A 27683-nucleotide genomic window follows, 5' to 3' on the forward strand; every position below is an offset into this window, starting at 1 on the left:
TTCCATACAAATTTAAGGACTATTTGTTCCAGTTCTTTGAAAAATGTCCTCGGTATTTTGATCGGGATAGCATTGAAAGTGTAGATTGCTCTGGGTAGTATGGACATTTTAACTATGTTAATTCTTCCAATCCATGAGCATGGAATATTTTTCCATCTTTTTATGTCTTCCTCAATATCTTTCAAAAGTGATCTATAGTTTCTAGGATATAGGTCCTTTACGTCTCTGGTTAAGTTAATTCCAAGGTAACGTATGGTTTTTGGTGTTATTGTAAATGGGATGGATTCCCTAATTTCTCTTTCTTCAGTCTCGTTATTCGTGTATAGAAATGCAACTGATTTCTGGGCATTGATTTTGTATCCTGCCACCTTACTGAATTGTTCTATAACTTCTAATAGTTTGGGAGTGGATTCCTTTGGGTTTTCCATATAGAGTATCATGTCATCTGCAAAGAGAGACAGTTTGACTTCTTCTTTGCCGATTTGGATACCTTTGATCCCTTTTTGTCTTCTGATTGCTGTTGCAAGGACTTCTAGTACTATGTTGAATAATAGTGGCGAGAGTGGGCATCCTTGTCGTGTTCCTGATCTTAAGGGAAAGGCTTCCAGCTTTTCCCCATTGAGAATAATGCTTGCAGTAGGCTTTTCATAGATGGCTTTTATGAGATTGAGAAATGTACCCTCTATTCCTACACTCTGAAGGGTTTTAATCAGGAAAGGATGCTGTATTTTGTCAAATGCTTTTTCTGCATCAATTGAGAGGATCATATGGTTCTTGAGTCTTTTCTTGTTGATATGATGTATCACATTGATTGATTTGCGAGTGTTGAACCATGCTTGCATCCCAGGTATGAATCCCACTTGGTCATGATGGATAATCCTTTTAATGTACTGTTGGATTCTATTAGCAAGGATCTTGTTGAGGATTTTGGCATCCATATTCATTAGAGAAATCGGTCTGTAATTCTCCTTTTTGAGGGGGTCTTTGCCTGGTTTGGGGATCAAGGTAATATTAGCCTCATAGAATGAGTTTGGTAGCTTTCCTTCTGTTTCTATTTTTTGAAATAGCTTTAGGAGAATAGGTATTATTTCTTCTTTGAATGTTTGGTAGAATTCCCCAGGAAAACCGTCTGGGCCTGGAGTTTTATTATTTGGAAGGTTGTTTATCACTGACTCAATTTCTAGAAAGATCTTTTTGATAATACTCTGAAAATGGGTTGAAGTCCTTAGGGAAGTTGAAAGGTATCAGCTGGGAACGGATGAGGTGGCCTTAAAAGTTTACCTCTAACTCTGACTCTGTGTGAAATCATCTTTTGACGTTGGATGTGTGCTTGAGTTTTATCTTTGGGATTCACGCCTCACCCTGATCCGTATTTTAGAGGATTAACCTTCTGTGTTCAGGACCCATGTGCCCACAATTTATACATCACCCCATACATTTAAGTAGAAGCCTGGTAAAGCTCTTTGAAAGTCAACTTAGCACCTGTGCAATTATAGTCGTTAGGACTACTGCAATTCGAGTAACTAAAGCCCAATGAGCTTAGCAAAAAGAGGGAATTTCCTGGAAGAATACTAAGGAATAATATGAATAATATGGAATAATACGGCATCCGAAGAACAGTAGAGTCGCAAGTGGCACGAGGGGCAGGGACACAGGTGGGGCTCAGGGCCACCAGGGACCAGGAACTGAGACATCATTGAGATATCTCTTCCCTACAGTTTTCTGTCTTGCCCCCACCAGTCCCCCTCTCCTCTCATGGACTTTGCCATATGGTGGACCACATGGAGCCCACCCCACCCCACAGGCTCCTACCATACAACCTCAGCTGCCAGAAAGCCTGGCTCTCTTTTGGCGGTCAGCCTCGCATTTCTTAGGAACGTATTGTGATTGGCCCAGCCTAGACCACGGCACCTGCTTTTGACCAATCGCATGGGATATAAAATGGCTGCTCCTGTGATCGTGTAAGGGGGAAGGGCTGGGGATGGAGGGGACAGGCTGGGGAAGCCAGACTGGGCGGATGCATGTACTGTCCAGGCCACAGATGTTGGACCTCCCTGCTTGGCCTTTGGCTCTGTCGGTTGGATCTGGTGGAATGTGTTCTTGAACTTGGGTGGACTCTCACTTCTTCTTAGCTGGGGAACTCTGTTAGGAGTGACATGTTCTCCTAAATATGCCTCCTGAGATGAAACGTGCTTCTGGAACATCCTTGAACGACTGCTCTGATAGTCCTATCTTCTGACCAGAGTCCCGTGAGTGTTGGGCAAACCCAGTGGCCTGAACTGTCCCATCATCATCAGTGGCCGAAATACTGCTGTAATCCAGACATGTGGGCTGAGGGGCGGTGGCTGAGGTTTCAGGAGGGGGCCGGATGGCAAGAAGTGGTCTGAGGTGCTGCTGGCTGTCATGAGTCAGGGTTGGGGCTAGGATTTTCCTAACATAGCAGGACTTTATTCTCACGGCAAAGTTTAAATCCCAATCCTGCACTTTGAAGACTCAAAAGTCTCTGGAAAGTCTTTGGAAGGAAATCTTGAGTGAGGTCAGGCCTCAATGGAGCCTGCCAGCTTATGGGATTTTGTTCACATCCTTGTTATTTTGGAATGTGTCTCGGATATTCTTTACACACACACTGTAAGTATATAAAGGTATATCTATGCATGTCTATATGCACCTACATATACTATAAACACATACATATTTACATACAAATATACACCCATATACACAATATATCTGTGTGTATAGATACGTTATTTCTTTTTTTTTTTTAAATCTTCATGATCTTCTTTTAAATCATGGTGCTCTCTTCACACTTTCCTTGCCCCCCCCCCCGCAGGTTGGCAAACTTTATCTCTCAACAGCATGCTGCTTTCTTCATGGCAGATCACAGCAAACCTAGGACCCAAACAAGAGACGTGGGTGGGGTGAGCGGTAGGACTGGGGTGTGATTCTTCTGTCTGCAGGCCAGGGCATGTGTTCACAGCAGGGCACATCCCAGCATCTAAGAGTGAATCTGGGCTTGCTCTTTCTCTTGGGGAAAGTGGGGGAGCTGTATTCTTCTGCCTGGCAGTCTCACTGACTGCCTCCCTTGGGATGGCTGGGCCTGTGGCCGGAGGGAAATGCAGAGCCAGCCCCCAGACTTACTCATCCCCCAGGGAAGGTTGAAGGAACAAAGAAAGGGGAGGAGCAAGAATTCGGAGGAAATAGAAGAGAAACAGGTCAGCAATCTCTTGTTTACTTTCCGTTCTTGCCCCTCATCCTTAACGTTTCCAGGTCAGTAGCATCTTCCCCACAAAACACCCCCCCCGGTAGCGCCCCCTGCTGGTGCTCACCCACATTCCTGTGTTTACCTCCGCAGGGGGCTCTCCTGGGTTTCACCGCACCGGAAATTTATAACAGCTTGGGGAAATCTTTAAGAAAAAGAATCTAAATTATGAATGTAGAATGAGGTATACACCCAAACATTTATTTAGGATTAAATAAGTTACGAAAATGACAAACTTTTCAAAGCAGGCAAATACTACAAATGTTTACATTAATTAACTCCCTGACCCATCCTTGTGGTTTTTTTCCTACATTTTTTGACTGTAGATTCATCGACTGCCTCTTCATAGGACAATGATTCTATAATGTTATTTCCTATAGAAAAATTAGAAAGGTAATGAAATCTTTCCCTTTAGCAGGTTGCTTGAGATGTGCTTGTTATTTAACGCTGGAACACGTCGAGAATGTTACTTCACATCCTCGCTCCTTGGGCTCCTCCCTGCTACAGCTTTGCACCATACAGACTCACAATTCTGATCTGTCCTATTTCACACAATTCCCATCAAAAAATGAAACAAATGTGGGGCGCCTGGGTGGCTCAGTTGTTGAGCGTCTGCCTTCGGCTCAGGGCGTGATCCCGGAGTCCTGGGATCGAGCCCCACGTCAGGCTCTTCCGCTGGGAGCCTGCTTCTTCCTCTCCCACTCCCCCTGCTTGTGTTCCCTCTCTCGCTGGCTGTCTCTCTCTCGCTGTCAAATAAAAAAAAATAAATAAAAATAAATTTAAAAAATGAAACAAATGATAACCATGCTGGAATTACAATTTTTAAAAAATGCTTAACACTAAAAAAATTTAAAAGTGAATATATAAAACGAATGCGTGTTTATGCCTGCATAGACAACATCATTGGGTTATTCCCATCAGGAAGTGAGAGGACTTTGGTTTTGACCGGACATCAATGAGAATCAGAAATCCTGCTTCAGTTGTACACATCTGATGAGTGCAAGGATGTCCGGTAGACTGGCTTCTGGCCCCACACATTTCAAGCCTTCTTTGTCCTCCACAGCCTACAGTTTCTGGCGCTCATCATGCTGGGTAGACGGGCACAGTTTGTGGTTCTTCCTCGGAGGCCACTGCTCCACTGTAATGGCTAATGTTGACTTCCTTATATGTGGAGGTGATGGTGAATGACACAAATACATCTCACGGAACCCAAGCTCAATGCATCCCTGATTCAAGTTCTTGGCTGGATTCCCCAGAATGCCAAGGCCCCTCCACCCATTGTGGACATGGGGCAGAGTGAAATGGAGGGCAAGTCAGAGTGGAAAGAGGCAGTGGCCTCACAATGACTATTCAGACATCTTCCTTGGTGAATTTGACCAAATGTTTGACCACATGAACACAGAACTAGGGCCCCTTTCAGGGAGATTAGATAGGCCCAGAAGCCCAACTTCACACCAAAGCTGCCTCTCTGACCATGACTGAAAGTTTCAGTTGTCTGGCACTTTCCATCACCTGTGCCTTGTCCAGGCATGGGTCCACCGATGGCGTGGTAGTAAATCAGTCTCTCAAAAAAGATAAATAATAATAATAAATTATACTAACCTAAAGAATGTGTTGCATGCGATTAACAGATAAAATATAAAATCTTTGTATTGTTTATTCCATACCGCCGACTGATGTTCCCAGAATGTCACACTCTGATGTCTGCAGCCAACCTATTACGATCGCAGGGGAAGCGAGTGTAGTCCTGACATGAAAGTTGACTGATCTTTTCACTTCTTGATGTACCAAGTAAGATGAGAGCAAAGCAATGAAGACTTACGTAGGGATTTCCTCATTAGTCAGAGATGTGAGTGACTCCTCCGAGGAGTTGGATAATGGCCTTTGAATGCTGAAGAGCGTTTCCTCAACATTTTTTGTGTTCACAAGGGAGAGGTGGCAGGAATGACACACTATTAACTTTAACCTGTATTATGAACATCTTCCCTCTCTTCTTGAAGTGCGGGTCGTCAACAAGAGAGCAATACATCGAGCCTCAGTCTCTAGCACTTGTCCCTTTCCATGGTGTCAGTGCCCTGACCAGGGCTGATTTCGAGTGGCCCACGTGGACCTCACTGGACGGGAATTGGGAGGTGCCACCCGATAGCGCCCTGCCGTATGCTGTTTCCGCCTTACAGATGCTACAGATGTAGATAACCCAACGAACACGGATAACAGGGACATGTAGTAAAATAGTTCGAAGTGATGTTTTGAGTTTTTATTGCTTTTGTTTTCAGTGCCATTTATTTAATTATGCATGAATATAATTGAATTTTAAATAATGGCTTTGTTCCACAACTGGTTTACAAAATTCCCTAAAGTTTAACAACGGGCACTTGAGAGCCCGTCCTTGCGGGCTCCCGCTGGGGTGTCCCAAGTGTGGGGCACGAGGCCGGGCACGGAGGAGGCACTAGACACAGGTGCGTCTCGTGGACGAATGCTTTCAGGATGACTTGTCTCTGACTCTCTGAGGGCCTGGGCCAGTCACATACCCTCCTTTGTCTCCATCTCAGCCAAGAGGCTATTAATGCCTACTTCATAGAGGTGTCGAGAGTTAATTAAGGTTCACTAAGTGCTTTGAAATCCACGGATGAAAGGCCCAGTGGGGGAGAACTTTATTATTATTCCATGTATCATCTTAAGAAGTGTATGGTGATGATAGCCACCTGGCCCTTTTCATCTTCAAAGTGTTCTCCAGACATTAGCCAATTAAACGTCACCATTCCCCACCCAGTCAGTGGGTGTCCTCTAGAGAGGGAACCACACGGTGAGTGGGCGACTCTTTCACCCTTGGCCACCAAGGAGTGGGGGTCAGAGGCAGGATCTCAGCTCTTCCAGCTGCGGTCTTCCACTCGGGGTCTACCTCTTCCCGCTCAGCCCCTGTGCTCTCTACTGCTGGGTGGTGGGGACGCCTGCACAGGCCCCGGGACTTAGCCACCGTTTTGCTTCTTCCATCATGTGTGTGATGTGACCCACCCAATGTCATCAGCTCTAAGATGCATCTTTTCTCTCACATATGAACATCCCTGAAGTCTATATGCGTCCTACCGCTGATGCTGGATGACGGTTCAGTTGGAAGTGTCGTCCTTCTCATAGTGTATCAAATAATTGTTGTCATAATAGTTGTTGTCATAATAGTTGTTGTCATAATAGTTGTTGTCAGCGATTGCTGAGATAGGATACTGTGACTCATTCTAGAACTTACAGCTTTGAGGTTTATTAGGAAATAAACTCATTTTTGGAAGAACCTCTTTTCCCCGTGTCCCCATGAGAACTGTATTATTATGTCACTATATGATGTGGAAAATGCAGGTAATTAAGATGAAGAAAAGGCCTCAAAAATCCTCAATCTCAAATTTTTTGTGCTATTATCATCGTGACAGAAATGACACACCTTTTAACTTTAATGTGCATTATTAGCCTTTTTTAGGTCACTTCCTTAAATCTAGATAGTCGAGAGGACGATAAGTCAAGCCTTGGTCTGTGGCATTTGCCAATTTCCTTGATGTGAATCTTCAGGGATCAATGCCAACAACATATTGCTGTATTTCCTTCCTGCCTTTTCTCTTTTTATTATTGGGAACATTTCCCTCCTCTGGTTATAAGAAGTAATTTATGTCTACTGTAGAAAAATCAGAAAATACAAAACCCAGTAGAATATAAAATACAAGTCACTGATAACCCCATTGCCCAGAATGGCAGCTTTTAAAATTGTAGTAACCATTATATTTCTAGATTGCAGAAGTAAGCCATTGTTAATTATAAAGAATGGACAAAAAAGAGGACAAAATCTACAGTAAGCTTTCTGATGGATTTCCTTCTACCAATTATTTATATTTGTCTTTTTTTGTATCTAGAAACATCAATATCTATGTTTATATCTATATAAACACAACATTGAAGGCATCAAGTATGCATAGTTTTAACTTGTGTGCTGTTCAGCAATATTGACCAGAACTAATCATATATATTGACAGTCCCCAACTTACAGTGGTTTGTCTTATGGCTTTTCAACTTTATGATGGTGCACAAGCAGTAAGTATTCAGTAGAAACTGTACTTCCAATTCTGAATTTGGATCTTTTCCCAGGCTAGCAATATGTGGTCCTATCCTCTCTCGTGATGCTGGGCAGTGGCAGTGAGCCCCAGCTACCCGCCAGCCACACGACCACGCGACTCAAAAACCAATACGCTGACAGCCATCCTGTACCCGGACAACCATTCTGTATGTCAGTTTCAGTACACTATTCAATAAAACACAGGAGATATTCAACACTTTATTATAAAATAGGCTTTATGTCCCATGATTTTGCCCAACTGGAGGCTAATGTAAGTGTTCTGAGCACGCTTAAGGTACGAGAGGCTAGAGGCAATGATGTTTGGTAGGTTAGGCGTATTAAATGCATTTTCAACTTATAATATTTTCAACTTATGATGGGTTTTTTCCCATTATAAATAAAGCAGCAATGAACATTTGTGCATATACATCTTTTCCAGGATCCTGACTCTTTCCTTAGGGTAGAGCCCTAGAATGCATGCTACTGGATCCAAGCCTTCAAACTTGTTAAGAGTTCTTGATATGTATTGTTAGTTTCTTCTCCTGATCGATTAAAGTAGTTCATATACCTGCAATTAGTCACTCATTTACATTTCTCTATAACACTTCCCACTTCTTTTAGGCCATCCAGAAAAGTCCTGGTCATCATCCTTTATTAGTCAGTTGATTTGTGCTCAGAAAGATTAACATTGAAATGCTATCTATTTACCTATCCTTCTATTTCTGTATATATGTGTGTATTATGTATATATTTAATATATTATATTATATAATAATATATACTGTAACAATTTTTATATTATATAAATACATGATATATAAACATACAAATAACATATAATATAGTAAATATAATACAATAATCTATTATGAAATAGATATCATATATAAATATATATTATTAAATAACATGATATATTAAATATTATAATAAATAAAATATATTGTATTTATTATACAAATGTAAGTGTATATTATATATTATATTTATTATGCAAATGTAAATAGATAAGCACACATGTACACACATATATACGTATATATGTATCTTTTCATATCAGTCTTCTATCTTGATTTGGTTTCAGTTGATCTTAGAATGAAAGGCCAGAAGAGATCACCCCCTGAATGATCTTGCCAGAGTTCCCATGCATCCTGGTGGACTCCCAGAGCTTTAGCGATTTGATTCCAAGTGAAAAATGGCCCTTTGGTTGCAGGAAAGAGTGTGATGCCCAAGGAACACAGGTTTTTATAGGTATCTTTCAATTTCTGGTTGTTCACCTTCATGCCTATCATTTGAGGCAATATGGTCTTAATTTTTGGTTGGTGGGACCTGGGAAACTTTGCTCCCGAAGAACTTTAGTTTGCATAAATATTTGATGAAAGGACATGTAGCCATAGCAACATCGGGATTCAAATCCCGTACCACAGACACCTGATAGATAACCACAAACCACACCTCTTTCACTTTTCCAAGTTCCAAATGAAGAGAGAGAGAGAGAGAAAGAAGAGATAGCTGGAGATAATTAGTGATAAAATCTGGATGAAAAGAAGTGGCTTAGGCACACAGGTCCCAATGGGCTTCCTAATAGTTCCCTCTGAGTTAGACATCACTTCCCACTCCCACCCTGATGGAGCCGTGGACCCCCTTCTGCCACAGCAGAGAGCCAGCCGCATGGCAGAGAAAGGGTAGAAATGTACTGTCACTGCCGCTCTGTGGCCAAGATGAGCCCAGGAGGCTGAGCTGAGCGTGCTAATTCCATCTGCCAACCTCACTGATTAGAGCAGCCAGTCTGCTTTGGGGGAGCAGCAAGGAGCTGCAGCGGGAGGAGGGGCCCGGAGTCACGCCGGTAGGAGCATGAAACCAGGGGAATGGAGGCCCCTCTGACGAGCCCCTAAGATACTCCTGAGATCATGTTCCCTGCAAAAGTCAAAAGTCTTGGCCGAGCATCCCGCAGGTTAGCCCCCTTTCCATCCACATCAGCTCTTGTCTTGTTCATTGAATGTGCAAGTGTTGTGCGTCTTGGGCATTCTCTGAAATTGCTTGACAAATCCCTGTTCCTCGTTTTCAAAGAGGGGTGTGATGTGTGTGTGTGTCCTGTTCCCTGCTATCACCAACATACTACCATTTATCTAAGATTTCTATTTACTTATAAAACCTTCACATTTCCACATAATCCTTTTTTTCCTTCTCTCAGGGCTATTTCCCACAGAAAAGGTGATGCCGGTGGTGCTGACTTTTCCTTATCTCGAAGCAGTGGCTGATGTCCGATGAGATCCACTTCAGCTGCTGGGCTTACCCACGGCTCCCCCAGCCCAGGACCTGGACCCCCAGTCCTGCTGAGCAGGATTCAGATGTGTCCCTGAACACTGCTACTTGGACCCCTGGGATGTCTCATGAAGAGTTAAAGCAAGAAATAGGCCATCTGCAAATGCCAAGCGTCCAGAGCAGGAATTGAAACACTTCTCCTGCACAGGGTCAGACAGTAAGTCTTCTCAGCTTTGTGGGCCATATGGTCTCTGTCTCGAGCACTCAGTTCTACCCTTGTGTGGTGAAAGCAGCCGCAGACAATGTGTCAACAGACGCACGAGGTTGGTGTACCAATAAAACTTTATTTACAAAACAAAAACAAAAACAAAAAACGACCCGACGGATTTGGCTGGTCAGCTGGAGTTCGCCATCCCTGCTTAGGGCGCTCAGTGGCTCTTTCCTGTGTGCCATCGATCAGAAGATATAATGGACGGCAGTTGTGAGATGTGGTTTCAGTCCCCGCTGTGCTGCTGACCGACTGCGTGACTTTAGGTAAGTCCCTGACCCCATCTCTGGAACAGTTCTAGTTTCCCCTTCTGCAAGCTCACGGGGTGGGTCTGTACCAGAGGTTGCAAACTGGCACTCCACGTCTGCGTCTGGCCCACAGATGGGTGTTATTTGGCCCACGTCGTATCCAAAACATTTTGAATTTGTTTCCAACATTTCAGATGGGGAGATTTCATATAAAAAATCCAGATTTCTGGCTACTCTTGAAATATCGGAAAATCTGCCACCCCTGGGCCCACGTTCTCTGGTGGCTGCCCTTGCCCAAGGCCGAGAGCAGGGTTTGGTGGCCCGGGGCGGGCACACACCCTTGAACACAGCAACCTCCCGCCAGCCTGCTTCTGCCACCGAGGCTACTCGCTGACACCCGAGTGTCTTGGTTTGTGACCCCTGCAGGCGACCTCTGAGTGCCTTTGAGTTTAATAATCAAGTGTTTGCTGGTTAGTCCAAACCCTGATGTCATTATTGTGCAGCGGATGCTTTCATGCTCCGTTTTTCCCTCGCCCTTCCCCAAAGTCCTGGGTCTGTTTGAAACCCACCCGGGGCTGGCGGAACAGCACTCCCCGGGGCTGGAGGGACAGCACTCCCCAGGGCTAGCCAAAATCAGCACATTCTGTCCCCTGGCCTCACAGTTGGTTCAGGGCTGGGTGTGTGACTGCATCAGTGTGTCAGAGTGACTCTCAGGCTTGGCTTGGAACGCTGGGACGTTTCTCTGGGAAGGGAGGATGGGCCCCATGAGAACTTTGACGGCTCCAGACTTTTCGTTACTGGGAGGGGAGCCTACCTCCACCGGTGATCCCTGTCTTCATCAGTTTGGGGCTGCTCTCACAATGACCACAGCCTGGGTGGCTTATAAACAACAGAGATGGAAGTCCGACATCAGGTGCCAGCAAGGTCAAGTTCTGGAGAGAGTCTTCTTCCGGGTTGCAGACCCGCCTTCTTGTCTTGCCCTCACGTGGTGGACAGAGGGCTGGAGAGTTCTCTGGGGTCTCTTTGGAAGGGCACTAATCCCCTTGGCAGGGGCTCCACCTTCATGACCTAATCAGCTCCCCAGGGCCCCATCTCCTCATGTCATCACACCGGGGTTAGGCACAAAGGACGTTGGCTCAGTGACAAGAATTTTGGGGAGAAGGCAGGACACACAGAAAATGAAACTGCTATAAGACCCTGGGCATGCCCCAAATTTATTTCTTCTCCTTCTAATTCTAATTCTTCTTCTTCTCCTCCTCCTCCTCGTCCTCTTCTTTCTTCTTTCTTCTTCCTCTTCCTCTTCTTTATTATTTTTTTTTGGTGGGCAGCAAAGCAAAGTTTATCGACCAATGTAGTAGTAAAGTGATGGTACAAAGCTCCTGAAGAGGGAGGGGACCCGAGAAGGTGGCCCCCCCCCCCAAATTTCTTTCTGACTAAAATGATGTCTTCTGAAGACCAGGAGTGATCTAAGTGCTCTTCACTGGAACATTCGCAGGGGTCAAGGTCAACACAAGCATATAACTCCCCAAGGGCAGGGAGTTTCTTCTGTTTTTGTCAACAGTGGGATCGTCAGTGCCCCAAGCAGTGCCCAGCCCATTTTAGGTGGCCCATAAACACGAGGTGAATAAATGAACGTATTCGTGGGTGCACTTACCACATGGTGGAGGCTGTGCAAGGAACTGGGTGGGTGCTGTGTCATTTAATTATCATAGCCCCTCGAAAGTAGGGGCTGTTACTGTCCTTGTACAGGAAGGGACAAGGGCGGTAGAGCGATGCTAAGAACTCTCCAGGGTCCAAGAGCTGATCAGGGGCAGCAGGACCCCCAAGTCTTGGACTCTGTGCTTGTATCTACAGGTTCCCCAATGCATGGAAAGTAGGTGGTCCCAGGAAGGGAGGTGATTTGAGACTATAAAGGAATATAGCCTCAATGGTATTGAATCACACCAGGCAGACCCGACTCCTCCTTGCAACCTTGTGTTAGTCCTTATGGTTCCAGGCAAGGAGAAAGGCTCAGCCTCCAGCTAGAGTGGCTAGAACACCTCTCTCACCGGCTCATCTCCCTCTTCAAACAGCTCCCAGGCTCAGAACACTCAGTAGCTGGTAGCATCTACTTTCCCGGCGCTTTGTTCCCACTGCTTTTATTTTTATAAGTTACCTCCTTGCATGGTTGTCCTGTTTGTTTTCCATTTAAGGTGCTGATAAACAGTTCTCTCTCTAAAAAAAAAAAAAAAAAAAAGATTTGTTTATTTATTTGAGAGAGAGAGAGAGAGAGCAGGGGGGAGGGACAGAGCGAGAGGGAGAGAGAGTCTTAAGCAGACTCCACACCAAGCACGGAGCCCGGTGCCGGGCTCGATCCCACGACCCTGCGATCATGACCTGAGATGAAAGTAGGGCAGAACCGGTCTGCAGGGGAGGCGGTGTGGCTGTGCCAGGCACTGGGAGGGGCGGGAAGAAGAGTAGCCCGAAAGGAGGAAAGATGTGGTCCATAAGGAAGGGAAGTGGTGGATGGACGTTGAGAATGGGAGAGCTCAGGGAACTTCAGGAGACGCTCAAGAAGGCACTGTACGGCTAAAACCATCGCCTGCCGGTGCTCATTTATCCCTCCCTTCATCAAGCTCTCTAATGGTAACTGACTCACCCCCAGGGCAGTGCTTCTCAACCCTGATTTTCAATGCGCACCTTACCAGCCAAGGCTTCGATGGGCTTGACCTCGTGTGGTCTGTGTTCCAAAAATAACGTCTCCCTCCCCAATTCTGCTACACAGGAATATGGATTATGTTTTTTGAGAATGCCTGCCTAAGGATCCTTAACAACAAATTCCAGCTCTTTCCCTCATCATAGGAACACTGTAGTGAAGTATGTGCGAGGGGCTGGGAGTTCTCCAACCATTTAATTCCTTTTCAATTAAAACCAAATTAAGACTGTTTTAAAAACCGTACTTAAAACCAACAGGTCGGCTCATGGATGTTATCTTCCCAGCCGTAACCTATCAGAAAGCATCCATATCTTCACGTAGCAAGGGCATATATTGGAACTGTTTGGCAATGTGTTATTGATTAGAAAGGATGAGCTGGTCTTTTTTGAAATTCAGACTTGGCATGTTCGCTCACATAAATGTGAGCCGAACTCAAGCACATCTGCTCAGCGCATGTTCTTGGCATCCCCTTATCTTCAGTTACACCAATCACAGGGAAACTTGCAACATGTCATCCCGATAATATTTTATTATAGATTTTTTTTTGGTCTTATTCTAAGTGAAGGGTGCTTCTTCTCTCACTTCTTTATCTATGATAAAGAATATAAGCCAAGGTTTGAAATTATACGTGTTTCAACTTGGGGATAAAATTTCAAGCGACTTCTCTTTTGAGACTTTAGACCAGTTTAATGAAAGAGTATTCCGAAATTGCAAGGTGAGTGGTATCAAAACCAAACCACCGTCAGCCTCTTACTTGTGCGAATCCAAAGTTTCACATTACTGTAGAGCCAAAACGAAAGTATAGGCATAATTTGCACATCGGATGCTGAGGCTGGGTTGAGAATGAATGGTCATCAAGAGCAGGGGAAGGCAAACATTTTCTGCAAAGGGCCAGGTAGCCAATCTCAGCAGTTTTGTGGGACATACAATCTCTGTCCCAGTGACTGAACTCTGTCTGCTCCCACCAAAGCAGACACAGATAATGTGTAAAGCAAAGAATGTGGCTTTATTCTAATAGTTATTTGTAGACCCTGAAAAGTGCAATTCATATATTCTCACATCATGAAATATTGTTCTTCTTCTGATTTTTTCCCCAACTACTTAAAAATATAGAAACCATCCCTAACTCATGAGCGGATCTCGGATCCATACCCCTCAATTTCACTTTGTTTTTATCCATTGAAACAGCCTCACGGTGGGAAACTCTGGGAGATGAAAGGAAATGTGATTGGAAAGGGACAGCCAGGAAGGGAAGGGGTTCAGCGAAGGGAGTGTCTCAAACCCCAGGCAATTCAATTTCTTGACCTGGGTGCTGGTTATGAGACCGGGAAACTGAAGGGATCCCGTAAAGGACTACTCTTTGCAACTTTTCCTGCTTCTATTCTTGCTGGGACCTGCACCCCCGCCTTACACACGCCTGATCATACAGATAATGTATGTTCTCCTTGTAAAGGTCAAGGAGTTAATGATTTCTTTGGAGTTGTCCAGCAACACAGATAACATCTAAGGAGTGACTGGGCGAGTTCATCACGAACATTTTCCAAGACCATTGACTCATCAAGACCCCTGGCTCCAGGGCATAAGTGACTTCTGGGAAACACCTCAACACTCGTCTTTGTTCCTGGATGCCTGAGAAGACACGTCCGCGGGACCACAATCCTCAGTGAAAACCCCAGACCCCAAGCAACGATGAGGCTCACCCTCCTTTCCACGCCGCGTCTCTCAGACACTCTGTGTGCGCTCTGTCTGTCCCTCCGTAAGCGCTGCTCTCACTTCCTGTTAGCTTGTGCTTCATTTCTATCTGCTGGACTCCCCACCCCCCAAGGTCCTTGGGCCCAGGGATCCTGCATCAGTTACGTGGGTGTGTACTTTATAATCATTCATTAAACTGTACATTTATGTTCTATGCCTTTTGTGTTGTGTGTAAAGGTAACATTGCACAGTGAAAATGTCTGAAAGCAAATGGCATCAATTTACAGAAAATACTACGGTTCTCACCGATTGTGTAATTAGCCAATGTTACTTTGACTTTATGAAATACATTAATTATTAATTTAAATGACACTTTTGTTTATTTGATACATGGAGGTTTCCTGTAAGATTTTATTAGAAAAACGGCTGAGACTGTTTGATAGCTGCTGTGTAATCAGCACTTAGCACCAATAGAATTTTCCGCATGGATGGAAATGTTCTATGTCCGTGCTGTCCACATGGGCTTGTGACTACTGTATCCCATGGCACAGGTTCGGAGTTTTGTACTTGCCCTTCCAGATTATAATTTGATGTTTATGCATGTTTGGGCTCAAATCTCAATTGCACCGTTAGGTAGCTGTGTGACCTTAGGCAACCTACTTAACCTCTCTGTGCCTTCGTGCCTTAATAATAGTACCTACCCTACAGTGCAGTTGACAGGATTAAATGAGAAACTCTTATGCACCTAGTCCTGTTCTATACTGAGTACTCAGTGAATTTGCCCCCATAACTACTAACAACTCCATTCCCACAGCAATCCTATGAGGTCCATAAAAGAGGAAATCAAGGCTCCCACACCTGATAAATGGCAGAGTTAGACCAAAATCTCGACGTGGCCAAGTTTTCCTGGGTCCCTTTGATTTCCCAAGGAAACTGACAGGGCAGCATAGCCTAGAGAATGATCAATGGCCTTTACAATTCTTTGAAGGATAGAATATTATATTCATGTATAACAGGGTGGGTCTGAACTCTCTCAGGTATCCCTCTGTGCTTTTGTGAAAAGAAACTTCTTCAAAATACTCGTTGAGTAAATGAAATTAAAAATAATGGTACTAGACAGTCGCTTATGGCTTTAACCTCCCTGGTGCTAAAAGTTAAGTTACGTGAAGTTACAAGGAAGGAAAAAAACTCAAAGCTTAACTACAGTTACAAGCGAGGCTTTCAAAATTGACTTTGACAGGCTTGTTTTCCCTTGAACTTTTCCCATGGCTGGCTTCCACAGATGGGAATTACACTCGTCCTGAAAGTCGTCCCAGGGTCTCCACACTCCATTTGTACATACTTGCTTGTAATGGGTGGGGTTGAGATCGAGGGATAAAGGTCTTGGGGGTTTGAGATTGACGTTTATGACTCTGTCTGTCCTTGGTGCCTTTGATCTGTTATCCTGAATGGATGGTGCAGCCCGCACTGTTTGTGGGAGTGATTGAGTTTTTGTTTTATCAGATTCCTACACACAGAATATAAGGGTGGAGAGATTACAGGGCAGTTTTGGAATTCGGATGGGCTGGGTTGCTTGTGTTGTGGGAATTTGTCAAGTTTGAGTTTTGCTGGTGGGGGCTAGACTCTGGGCCTGGAGGGGGGGAGGGGGTATGGACCATCATGGGGGACAGGAGACTCAGCTCTGTGACTCCAGGCCATCGACATTGCCCTCACGTAGTCCCGGCTCCTAGCCATGTGGTACACATAGTTAGGCCTCTGTTGGGGGCCGCAGGACTAGGGAAGAGATAAAAAAAAAAGACAGAATATCTCTCAACAAAGCACGAAATGCCCTCCGCCCCCCAGCTGCTTCGACAATGAGCTGGAGGGGTCTCGATGGGCGACTGTTGGCTGATTCAGCCCTGAGCTGTGGGCCTTCACATATGGCATGGCCCCCGCTATGGCTCTGACCCTCTTTGCCCTGGCCACCGGGGTCTGGTTTGCCTGGACCCCCCTTTGCACAGAGGCTTGTCTTGGCAACAGCTGGGGGTTGGGGGAAGACACAGCCAGGCCCTTCCTGATGGGCAGGCAATGTGTCTCCCCACCGCTCCCCTAAGGTCTGCAGAGAGGCTGGGGTCAAGGCCTGGGGAAAAGCAGGAATTCCTTCCTGGAGGGGCTGAGAGCTGGGATAGTGGTGAAGGGGGAAACCAATCAAAACGGTGGGTGTCCCCAGACAAAAACTCCCCTACCCACTGCATCCCCATACCTCATGAAGCAGACTAAACTGAGACACTAGCCATGGGCTACTGAATTCTGTTGGAAATGTTTTGAAGGGAGAAATGACCGAAGTGACACACTGGGGCCCCAGCTAAGCCAGGCCCAGTGTCCTCCCTGATTCGTTCCCCCTGGTGAGAAGGAGGGGCACGCACTGCCTGTCAGGTGGCCCAGCTGTCCGCCGGAAGCTCCTTGGACATCCTCTGGGAGGAGCTCAATGGGGATATTTGACTTGCAAATGTTGAGAGTGGTCCCCTCCCTGCTGGGAAGTGAGGGGAGTGGAGAGGAGTCAGGGCTGGATGGGGGGTGGGGTGGTGGNGGGGTGGTTCAGGGGCGGGGTGCAGGGGGGGGTGCGGTGCTGTGTCATCTCAGTCAACAGAAAGGCTCTCCGCACAAGTCTGCCTCCGCTGTGGAAGAATCTGCCTTCTGTTCTCTGTCTGCGAATCTCTAGGCTGGCGACTGTCGAAAGCATTTATGTCAAGTACAGAGTTGGGAAGACTGGATTCCTTTTCTTGGTCATTTGCCCGCATGGGAATGGCAAGAGCTGTTTTTGGCACCTCGTGCAGAACCTCAAGGGTTGCCTACTTAATAGTTCATAGAGGAAGGACTATTTTCTGTGGTTGCTCCCAAGTTCACGCTCTGGTGAAAAGCCATGAATTGATGCTGTCCTGGGCTTAGATTGGGCTTAAGCTGTTGGAGGCACCAAGGATTTTCGCGGACAGGTCGACTCGCCGCGCTTGGCTGTGGACCTGGACAGCATGGCTGGGTGCCTTGCCAGACTCTTTTCCATTTTTGCTTCTTGCGTTCATAAACGAGGCCCGCATAAAAGTAGGCCATCTTCTGATAAGCTGATCATTTCAAAATTAGAATCACCTACAAATTAGGGCATGGAGACAGCCTTGCAACCAATGAGGGAAGTCACGTTGGAAAGAAGGTGTCGAGATTCAGCAGGAGTCCGAAGACATTGTTGGGATCTCTTTGATAGGGCATCTTAAATGGAAATTATCAAATGGCTCTTTATTTTTTATTTTTATTTTATTTTTATTTTTTTTAAAGATTTTATTTATTTATTCGACAGAGATAGAGACAGCCAGTGAGAGAGGGAACACAAGCAGGGGGAGTGGGAGAGGAAGAAGCAGGCTCACAGCGGAGGAGCCTGATGTGGGGCTCGATCCCATAACGCTGGGATCACGCCCTGAGCAGAAGGCAGACGCTTAACCCCTGTGCCACCCAGGCGCCCCCAAATGGCTCTTTAAAACATGCACCCTTTTGTTTGATTAGCCTACTGGAGAGAACCTTTATTAAACCTGATCTGAAATTACAGCGGTGGCCGGCTCTCCTTTGATGCGGGGGCTGCTTCATTTCCTGTTTATACTATGATACACGTTGCACTAGGAGATAAAGCACTTCTGAAGGATATTAAGATATAAAAGTCCCTTGGCTATTTGCTGGCACTGTTTTGATGTTTTCTTGCTCCCTAGAAATTAGCATATCCTTTTCAAAGTCTGCCTCTGATGAGAGTAATCCTTTGCCATGATGTATGTGCTAAAAGTCATCAATGATAGTATATTGTGTAAAGAAATGACACATAAAAGGCATGATGTTAGATTATTGATAATAAGGCAACGTGTGTAACAGTTGCTTTTGGCTTTTCTAAAACATATTTTGACACCATAAATACACTGGGCTTATATAAATGAAGATTTAATGCTTCTGAGATTTTAAAGAAACTTGCACAGAGCAACTTTGCAAAGGAAAGCGCTGGTAGGGGGCAAGTGTAACATTTTTACTAATTTTACTAAGTTATGTTCTATTAAGACATTTTATTGCCTTGGAAATAAGACACGATTGTAAGCTTTTTGTTTCCCTTTGGTTTTAGAGCTTACAGTTAATGAGTTAATACTGCATGGAGCCAATCTGGGAAAATAGTTTTGCCCACATACCCAGATTTTTTTTTTTAATGAAATAAGGAAAGAGAAAATGAAAGAAAGACAATGAGGAAGGAGGGAAGGAGGGAAGGAAGGGAAAGGAGCAATAGAAGAAGCCAAGACAAAGGTGAGAAAGAAAGATTTTTTAAAAAGTGAAGGTGAGAAGGAGAAAAATAAAGGAAAAAAGAAAAAGGAAGGAAGAAAGCAAAGAGAGAAGAAAGAGGGCGAGAAGGAGGGAGGGAAGGAGGAAAGGAATGAAGGAGGGAAGGAAGGAAACAAGGGAGGGAAGGTGGAGGGAGGAAAGGAAGGAGAGGAGGGAAGGGGAAGGAAGGAGGGAAGGAAGGAAGGAAGGAGGAAAGGAAGAAGGGAGGAAGGAAGGAAGAAAGGAAGGAGGGAGGAAAGGAAGACGGGAGGAAAGGGGGAAGGAAGGAATGAAGGAAGGAAGGGAGGGAAGGAAAGTTCTGTGGCTTGCATGATGCTAAGTTATTCAGGGAAGAGTTCTGGCGAACTTCAAGTAGGTTCAAAGGACATTTAGGAAAAGCATTTTTAATTAAGTTTATCTGAATCAATCAATAGACTTAACCTTAATTTAAAGTTAGTTATTCTGAGACTTTAAAACGTCAGGGAGGCCGAGCTTCCATCGTCTGAGTCCTCCCCATTTCTAGGCAGAACTGTATCCAAACCTATGCCTGCAAGATAATTCTTGAATTTTTATTCTTTCCACCATGGTTCAACACTGAGACACTCAGCTGTTCCTTTACAATTACTGAAGGTACTGAGAGCAAAGCAGCATGCAGCACTCTGGCTGAAGCAATGTTCCTCATGCCATTCTTCTCTCTCCGGTTTGACTGTTGATTACCATTAAAGGCAAATATATAAGAAACCTGCAGCAGGGACATTTTCTTAGAAATCTGCATACTTTTAAAAATGAAATGTGTCAAGTGTTCAGCTTTCTTTTGTCTGTTTCTCCATGCATTTAACATGTGTTGGGTTTTCCATTTAGGACCAAAAATATTTTCTTAATTATGGGCATACTATTCTTGAATTGTGGTTCAGAATATTTTTCTCTTGGAGATTTGGTTCCAACTTGGCTGTTGGAAGATCCAGGGGCAAAAGAGGTGGCTAAGGAGAGGGTGTGGAGAATGGCCCTGGGCACCATACCTCCAGCCATGGAAGGTTTCTGGACACCGTTTTGTGGCATGTCCTCTGAATGACTATATTGACACAAACTCACTTTAAAAAATTTTTAAACCTCGGAAATAATCAAAGAAATCCATTGACTAAGATGCTGATCAGGGAGAACCCTTTTTGTGCTCACCACTACCACATCCATATCATCAAGCTCCTCTGAGACTTGTTCCAGATGAGCAGACTGGTTATAGGCATTCTTGAGTCACTCAATGACAAAAGAATGGACTGAATCTTCTCTCTGATTGAGTATTGTTCCTAAAAAGAGTTTTGTAAAGGAAGATATTTTGCCTTGGGTTAAGATTCTGGAAGTGATACGTCGGGAGTCTGGAGGCATCCAGAGAATTAGATTTGTTGGCCTTGGGTTGAGTCTACGTGATGGATTCCACTCACGTTCTATGTACTGACCTGACAACCCCCAGGGCAAGGTTCAGATTCATCTCCTCCAAACCAACTCCAGTTCTCTCCTAAATCTTGTTCCCCAGGTTGGAAGGACAGGTTTGTCTAAGGAGGCACTCTTGTTAGAACTTTGAACCTCTACACGCAGCTCTTTTCATCAGCAAGATTCCTCTATAGAGGATAAATGGCTGGGACTGATCCCACACTTAAAAGGGGTTACTTCAGTGCTTCTCAGATTTTCTGTGGTTATTTTTAAAAGACTTTTTAAAATCTTTTAAAATTTAGTTTTAATTTTGAGTCCATCATCGATCAATACATGGTCCCACTGCATAAGCCTTTTAGGCAGCTGTCACCAGTGGGACTCACCATTGGAGTTGGACAGCTCCAGAAATTCTATACACAGTTCAGCAAGACAAGTCCATTGATCATGTGCTTGGATTTTGTGACAAAGTCAAATTGCTGGAAAAGATACATCACGGAGAGTTGCGGCAGTTGTGAATTATTATGGTACTTGTAGGTTGTAATTTTGAGACATAGCTGGGTTTTTGTGGGGGGGGATTACTCATAAATAATTCTTTTAATTAGGAAGAGGGAAACAAAAAAAAGTGCAAACAAGAGTAATGTTGTTTGTATTAATAACACATTGGACATTAATAAGTTCTATGTATTATTTTAAGCTAAAACACCAGGTTTATCTTTGCTCATTCTTCAATAGGACACATTCTCACCTTGCTGAAATTATCTGTAGGGCAGCAATATGAGGAAAAACTCAACACTTATTTTTAAAAAGTTCGTTATTTTGAAAAATTACGTTAACCTACTTTATTCATTTCCCCTTTTAATATGACCAATTTTGCTATCTTTAACTTGACTATTTTGTTACTTGTAGGCTTATAAAATGCTTTAGGGAGTATCATGTCCACCCCCTACAAAAGGCTGCCCTATTTCTATTTCTTTCTTCCAACCCCAGTACTAAAACAAAACAAAACAAAAAAACCCCACTTCAATTGCATGCAGTAATAGATGATAGTGCCTGAACATTTCCCATGGCAGATGTTGCAAGCTATAAATGTCATGTCATGTTTTGCAGCAGGATCTATCACTAGACCTGGGGGGCAGTCATTTTCCCAACCACCTGGCATCATTAGAGGAGTATGAATAGCTTGGTGGCTCTTCCTTCTCTTAGTCTATTTCAATCCTACTGAGAATGCCTTCTGAGAGGCTGGAGGGGCCATTGAATGGGTCTCGGTACATCTTCTGAAGTGCGATTCCACAGGGATGCAAGACAAACCTGGAAGCTTGCTGGACCTGACAGTGGTGCTTCATGCATGGATCTTTACGTACGACACATCTTGGAGGAGATGGCTGCAGTAGATTCTGCCCTGAATATAACTGGCATCTGAGATAGGAGTTCGTAGTGGGAGTAGGGGAAGAGGGTCCCAGCTGGACATTCTAATCAGAAGAAACTGTTTCTCTTCTCTGCAGACCTACTTCTCTCTTCCATGTTCACAGCAAGCTTCAGGAAATGTTGGAAGGATATTAACGAGTTCAGGATTCATAAAGGACTTAGGGATGCTCAGACGGGAGTACCAATGGCACTTACCTACTTCATAGATTTATCAAGTGGATGCTCTAAAAATGGAAGGCACTCTATGATAATGATTGGCAAGCTCCTTCGTGTTTCAGCCTCCTCGTCTGCAGAATGGGGATAATAGCATATATCTCACGGGGGTGTTGGGGAGATTAATGTGAATCCTGACCCGATTTGTGCTTTTATATTCCGGAATAGTTCTTACAAGGTAGTAAAATTGCACTGCAAGATGAATCCTGTGGCTCAGACTTCGCATTTGTGTCTCCCCATAACGTGGAGGTCAAAGTGAAGACGACATTCTTAAAAACTGACAACGGAGAAAAAGGAATGCCTACCCCCAGATTTTTGTCTTTTTTCAAATGCAATTGTTCAAACTGTGTGAGAATGCATGTACTAACATAAAAAAAAAAAAAAGAATGCATGTGTTATTTTTAGCCTCTGGGGAGAGGAAAATCAGAGGAATAGGGCCACAGTCACGGGGTACATCTCACTAAACCTCTAAGGAGAGTGTGCTATTTAGGATTTGGTGGCGCCACAAAGAACACAAGGCCCCAAATAGCAACATCTCCAACAGCAAAGTTTAATTTCGCCTTTCTCTCAGGAAGAGTCTGAAGGTTGACCGTCCGCATCTGATGAAGTGTTCACTTGCTCCACAAATTCCTCCAACACGGAGACACCTTCTAGTTCACTGTGTTGTCATCTCCTAGGGTTCTTGAGGTCCCCAAGACCCTTTCAGGAGTTCTGTGAGATCAAAGCTGTTTTTCTGTGACACTAAGATGTCTTTTGCCTTTTCACTCTCATTGTCTCAAGGGTGAGTGAGCACACAGTGGAGTGCTCTAGAGGTCCCAAGATGTCTAATGATGTTGCTCTGAAAGCTAATGGAATATGTGCTCATATACACATGAGTTTTTAATTTTTCTGTTTTAATTTCTAGTGCTATAAATATCAATAAATATAACCCGCTCACATAAAAGCTTTTGGTTAAGCTTTAAGAAAGTTTAAGAGTACAAATGGAGTCTGGAGACCAAAAAGGTTGATGACCGCTGTCCTATGGGATAGCCTTTGTCCTCATGGACCAGAAATATTGCCTTAGTTCTGGCCATCCGTGTCTTCATTCCAGCAGTGGGAAGGAGAAAAGTGGGGAGGATAAGAGCACTCCTGTCCTTTAAAAATGTTCCCAGCATTAGCACATACCACTTCCTATGCCTCACTGACTAGTGCTTAGCCAACTGCAAAGGAGTAAGGTCAATGTAGTCTTTAGGCCACATGCCCAATTTAAAAGAGAAGATCCTATTCCTGAGAAAGTAGGCAAGAAAGTCTATTAGCAGCCTCTGCTACAAGTAAAAAGTGCAAAAACAATATTCTTGCTCTTGAGATATGGACCCACCATCTGCAGAGAACAGATGGCCCCAAAGACTCTTGTGTATCACAAAGGCCTAACCCCCACACATCTGGCCACACGTGTTGCTTTAATTTTCACTCTCCTCCAAAACTTGGCTTGACCTGTGAGATGGTCTTGAAAGCTGAGCTCAAGAGACCTTTGTGACTTAATACAGATGTCTGAGTCTCTGCAGCCAAATAAGGGCTGAAAAGGAGTTGTTATTTCTGAAAGGGGATCACAAGAGAGCATAGAGAGAAAAAACTGGAGGTGAAATTCTTTCATGTGGTAAGAAACCTGGAAGAAAAAAAGCAGTGAGTTAACTAGATCCCGAGCTAGTTAACAAGTGAGAACAGGGTTAATGAGGCCAAGATTGAGGGCTTGCCTTGGTCCCGATGGACCAAGTAGTTTTGCTCAGACTCAATTTTTAACCTCCCAGAGAGCGGCTGTTGATCACAAGACAATCCGGATAGAGAGGCAGGGGTGGTTCAACTCGAACCACACACACTGGAAAATCACCTCGTCTGTGCTGTTGACGGCAGGTCTGGAAATGATCTCTGTCTTGACTACTCCGGCTAACTGGAAGGTCTATTCCAGAAGTCACACAGGGCTCCAGGGGGATGCTTGTGTCGGCGGTCACAAAATCGTATACACAGAATTCTCTTTCTCCTCATCGATCCCATGCAAAGCCCTGATCCTTTGGCCTGGAAAAAACACCTAGTTTGTCCATTTGTTTTGTTTCCTTTTGCTAATATGCTTTCTTGAGGTTCTCATGAAGAGTGGCTAAAACGGATTTGGTTCTTTGCATTACATAGAATCCTTCCTGGCACAGGCGTAGCACTGAGTATTTGTGGCTGAGAACTGACGTTTCTTATTTTGCAATCTTACCATTTTCCCTCTGCTTTCTTTTTTTTTTTCTTTTTTCTTTTCTCTCTGTCTCTGTCTCTGTCTCTGTCTCTCTCTCTCTCTCTCTCTCTCTTTTTTTAACCAAAGATGAATTACCTTCCCTGAACCTCTGGACTGATCTCTGCTGGGAGGCAAAGATTCTTCCCGAATGGTCCCCAGGGGCCCAGAGCAGGGCACACTTCGCCACACACTTGGGTAACATGGCTTTCTTTCCACCAACCTGTCCTGGTGTGGACAGGCTTGAGCTGTTTGCAAGCTGTTTGCAAGACCGGGGCCGTGGCAACAATGACATTTGAGTGTGGGTTGTGGGGATCTTGACACAGATAGAAGCAAAATGCAAGAGCAAAAGCAAAAAGCAAAATGCTTTTAGAAATTCCAAGCTCGAACTTGCACAACAGCAGGTACAGCCTGCAAGAAACAAAAAAGGAAGACAAAAGCAAGTGGTTTCCTATCGGCTTTGAGAAGGAATGGTCGTGACGCAACCTCCCTCTCCCTCGCAACCACATCTAAACAACGCTGGGCACCTTGCTCAGGCAGCACATGGTTCGCTCTGCAAACCAACCCCCGACTGGGGGCTTCAAGCTTGTTTCAAAAGTTGTCTTTCAACCTGGACCATTCAATTCGGTCTTTCTTCCTTGGCTTTCATCCATGTGACTATGGCAGTGCTCTCTGGAGAAGAGAGGGAAAAAAATCAATGACTGACCTGCCTACAGACCACACTCGGGTAACCTCGCTTGAAAGAGAAGAGCATATGTCTCTCAGCCTCCCCTTGGCCGCCACTCACACTGGACTCCTCTCCAAAAGAAAACATGCCAGGACTTTGCAGTGCAGAGGGAAAAACCTGGGACCCATTTGATAAAAGAACATCCCCAAGGGCCCTGGTTGCTTTCAGAAATGTACTCTCTGGTACAATGTGGGAAATGAGGTCACATCCGTTTTCTGGATGGCCGAAGCCTTCGCGGCCTCATTGGCAGGTGCATCTGGGGGCTGCTGGCGGGGCCACCCCAAAGCGACACAGTGTCTGTACTGTCTTAAGGCAAATGATGCCTCTTAGAAACTGCGTCATACAGCAACGAAGGACATGGGCGCTAAACTCGGATGGCGTGGGTGCCATTCCCAGCGCTGTCATTCCCTAGTCACGTGATTGTGGGCCAGAAATAGATCTCAAGGAAGATTTAGTTTCCTCACCTGCAAAAAGGGAAAATAGCAGTTCTTACTTGACAGGTGTGCTGTAATACGTGAAGTACTTACCATAGAGCCTGGCTTGACGTGGCTTGATCCACACAACTGGAGACCCTGGGTGGCCTAGGTAGGTTAGCTCTGGTTTGGTTTGGTTTGGTTTGGTATGGGGAGACATGAGGGTACATAGACGTGGTGACCTCTCCTCTTCTTAAATCCTTTTACTAAGATGTCTGATTGGGAGGTCACAGTTGTTCCCGCCACCATTTTCCTTTCTATGTCCACCATTGTAAATTAAAAAAAAAAAAAAAAAGCACTCGGTGCCAAGCTCTTGACCATCAACTGAGCTGTATGAGACTGACCGCTCACAGCCTTTCCTAGGCAGCCCACCCTCCTGGCCACTTTCCTCCCCACGGCTTGTTCGGCAGTAGTTGCTCTCTCCCCACACCCCATTTCTACTTCCATCGCCTCTATCAAGTCATGCCATTATTGTGGGATGACAGTACTTCCTTCCATAAGGAGATCCTGAATGCCCACTCCTCCAGCAAGCCTGCCTGGATTGATCCCTGCTTTCTCTTACCCACAGTCTTAACTCCCTTTAACACCTGTCTGTTTCACACTGTCTTGGTTCTCTGTTTATAGTTTACTTCCTAGAGTTGTTGCCTGTGTGTCTCAGATCATGAACCCCTGGAGGGAAGGACCTTGGCTCTGTAATTTCCTGGATCAACCTTTGATGATGGGGATAAAATGGTATGGCCTAAAGGGATGTTTTGCTTTTGATGAGTGAAAATGAAAAGCCCTGTTAAGGATAAGCAGGGGTTTCCACGCCCATGTTTCCTTCCAGGTGGGCACCTCTGTGCCACTGTCACCTCTGCTCTTTCTTCTCCACTCTTCTTTTTTCTTCCAAATCACATCCCTTGAAGCCCAGGCTCCCTGAATCCTCCTGGCCCTCTCACTTGTTTATTTGTACCCATTTCCTAGAGCAAGCACCTGTCTCAGATCCAACTTAATGACCACTAATCACTGGGTTCACTGGCCGGGCTATATAAAGAACTGCTCTATCTCTGCATCTTGGGCTCTGAAGTTCAGCCCTCCCTGTTACCCACCCACCTGGGGCAAGAGGTTGATTGTCTGGCTAGGGACAATGAGTTTCATGATGATATTAAGGGGACACCAGCCAAGTAGGGGATGTCACACTAAAGGTGATTTGTCCTTTGCCTGGGACAGAGATGGTGTGGTAGCTCCAATGCTTGGTCATACTCTTCACCCTGCATTGGTCCTAGAGTGGGAGGGGCATACTTCCCACGCCTTGATTTGGTGCTCGACCACATGGCTCGCTTTCACCAGTGAATGTTAGTGGATCTGACATAAGTAGAGAGTAAAAATGTGCTTGTGTGGCTGGTCTTTCCCTCATGTGCCTCTAATCTCAATAAGAGAAGAGTATTCTCTGGCTGTGCTGCTGACCCTGGAGCAGGGCCCCCAGAATGGAAACATGTTGAGCAGACCTGAGCCCAAACCGTGGCAGGGACCCAGCCCAGCTGGGCGGTGGCTTGAAGCAGAGCACTTCTAGCCTGATTTAGCACAGATCTGCCCAAGCCCCATTGCCTCCAAGAATAAATGATTCTTGTTTTAGGCCGCTAAGTTTTGGTGGGGTTCGTTAGCAATTGCTAGGTGAGACAGATGGCAGACAGGTTTACTCTGGTATGTCACCTCCATTCAGTTGGTAGAGACTGAGAAGAATGCTTCACTGAGTGGAGAAGGATCGGGAGACCAACTTGGGCTTGGTGTGAAAGAATTCCAGAATTGATTAGTGATGTCTGCCATTGGAAGAATAGTGGCATGAGAGCTACATATCTACCATCTTGGGTCTAAAGCCTCTCCAGATGACTCACCTGGTCTCGCCAAGACAGGGCAGAATCAAGAACATGGCCTATTGACAAGTACTAATGTACACAGTTAGGAGTAGACGACACACATTTTGGCGTTTGCATATTCATATTTCAAGCCGTCACTAGCATACAAGAGCACTAGTGCGTACAGCCTCTTAGAAAAATGCAACTCTTCCAGACAGATGCAGCCCCAAGGATGCCAACTTGGTGAGCAATTAGTCCCTTTGTGGGGGAGGAGGAAAGGTGTCCCTCCCTCCATGTATGCTGGCATACATGGCTTAGCAAGCAGGGCGTGGGCTGGATTTCACTGTCTTGGCCGAACACTTTTGTATAGTGTACAAACTGTACCACTGTACATGACAGGCTTACCAGTTCAAGTTGAGATGGAAATAAAAGAAAAAGAGGAAATAAGATGAAAAGAAAGAAAAGTCTGCCCTTTCCTGATGTCA

At 44.9% G+C, this 27683-nt stretch overlaps 1 long non-coding RNA gene across 1 annotated transcript in view; it reads left to right on the forward strand.

Annotated features, from left to right (window-relative positions):
• The window catches only part of LOC117795754, a 49247-nt gene that overhangs the window by 6637 nt on the left and 14927 nt on the right, over nucleotides 1–27683 (forward strand). The window contains exon 2 of the long non-coding RNA XR_004619882.1: nucleotides 9553–10157. This is a non-coding gene — a long non-coding RNA (uncharacterized LOC117795754). The remainder of the gene's footprint in view (nucleotides 1–9552; nucleotides 10158–27683) is intronic.

This window comes from Ailuropoda melanoleuca, chromosome 13 (genome assembly GCF_002007445.2).
Source record: "Ailuropoda melanoleuca isolate Jingjing chromosome 13, ASM200744v2, whole genome shotgun sequence".
NCBI classification, from domain to species: Eukaryota; Metazoa; Chordata; class Mammalia; order Carnivora; family Ursidae; genus Ailuropoda; species Ailuropoda melanoleuca.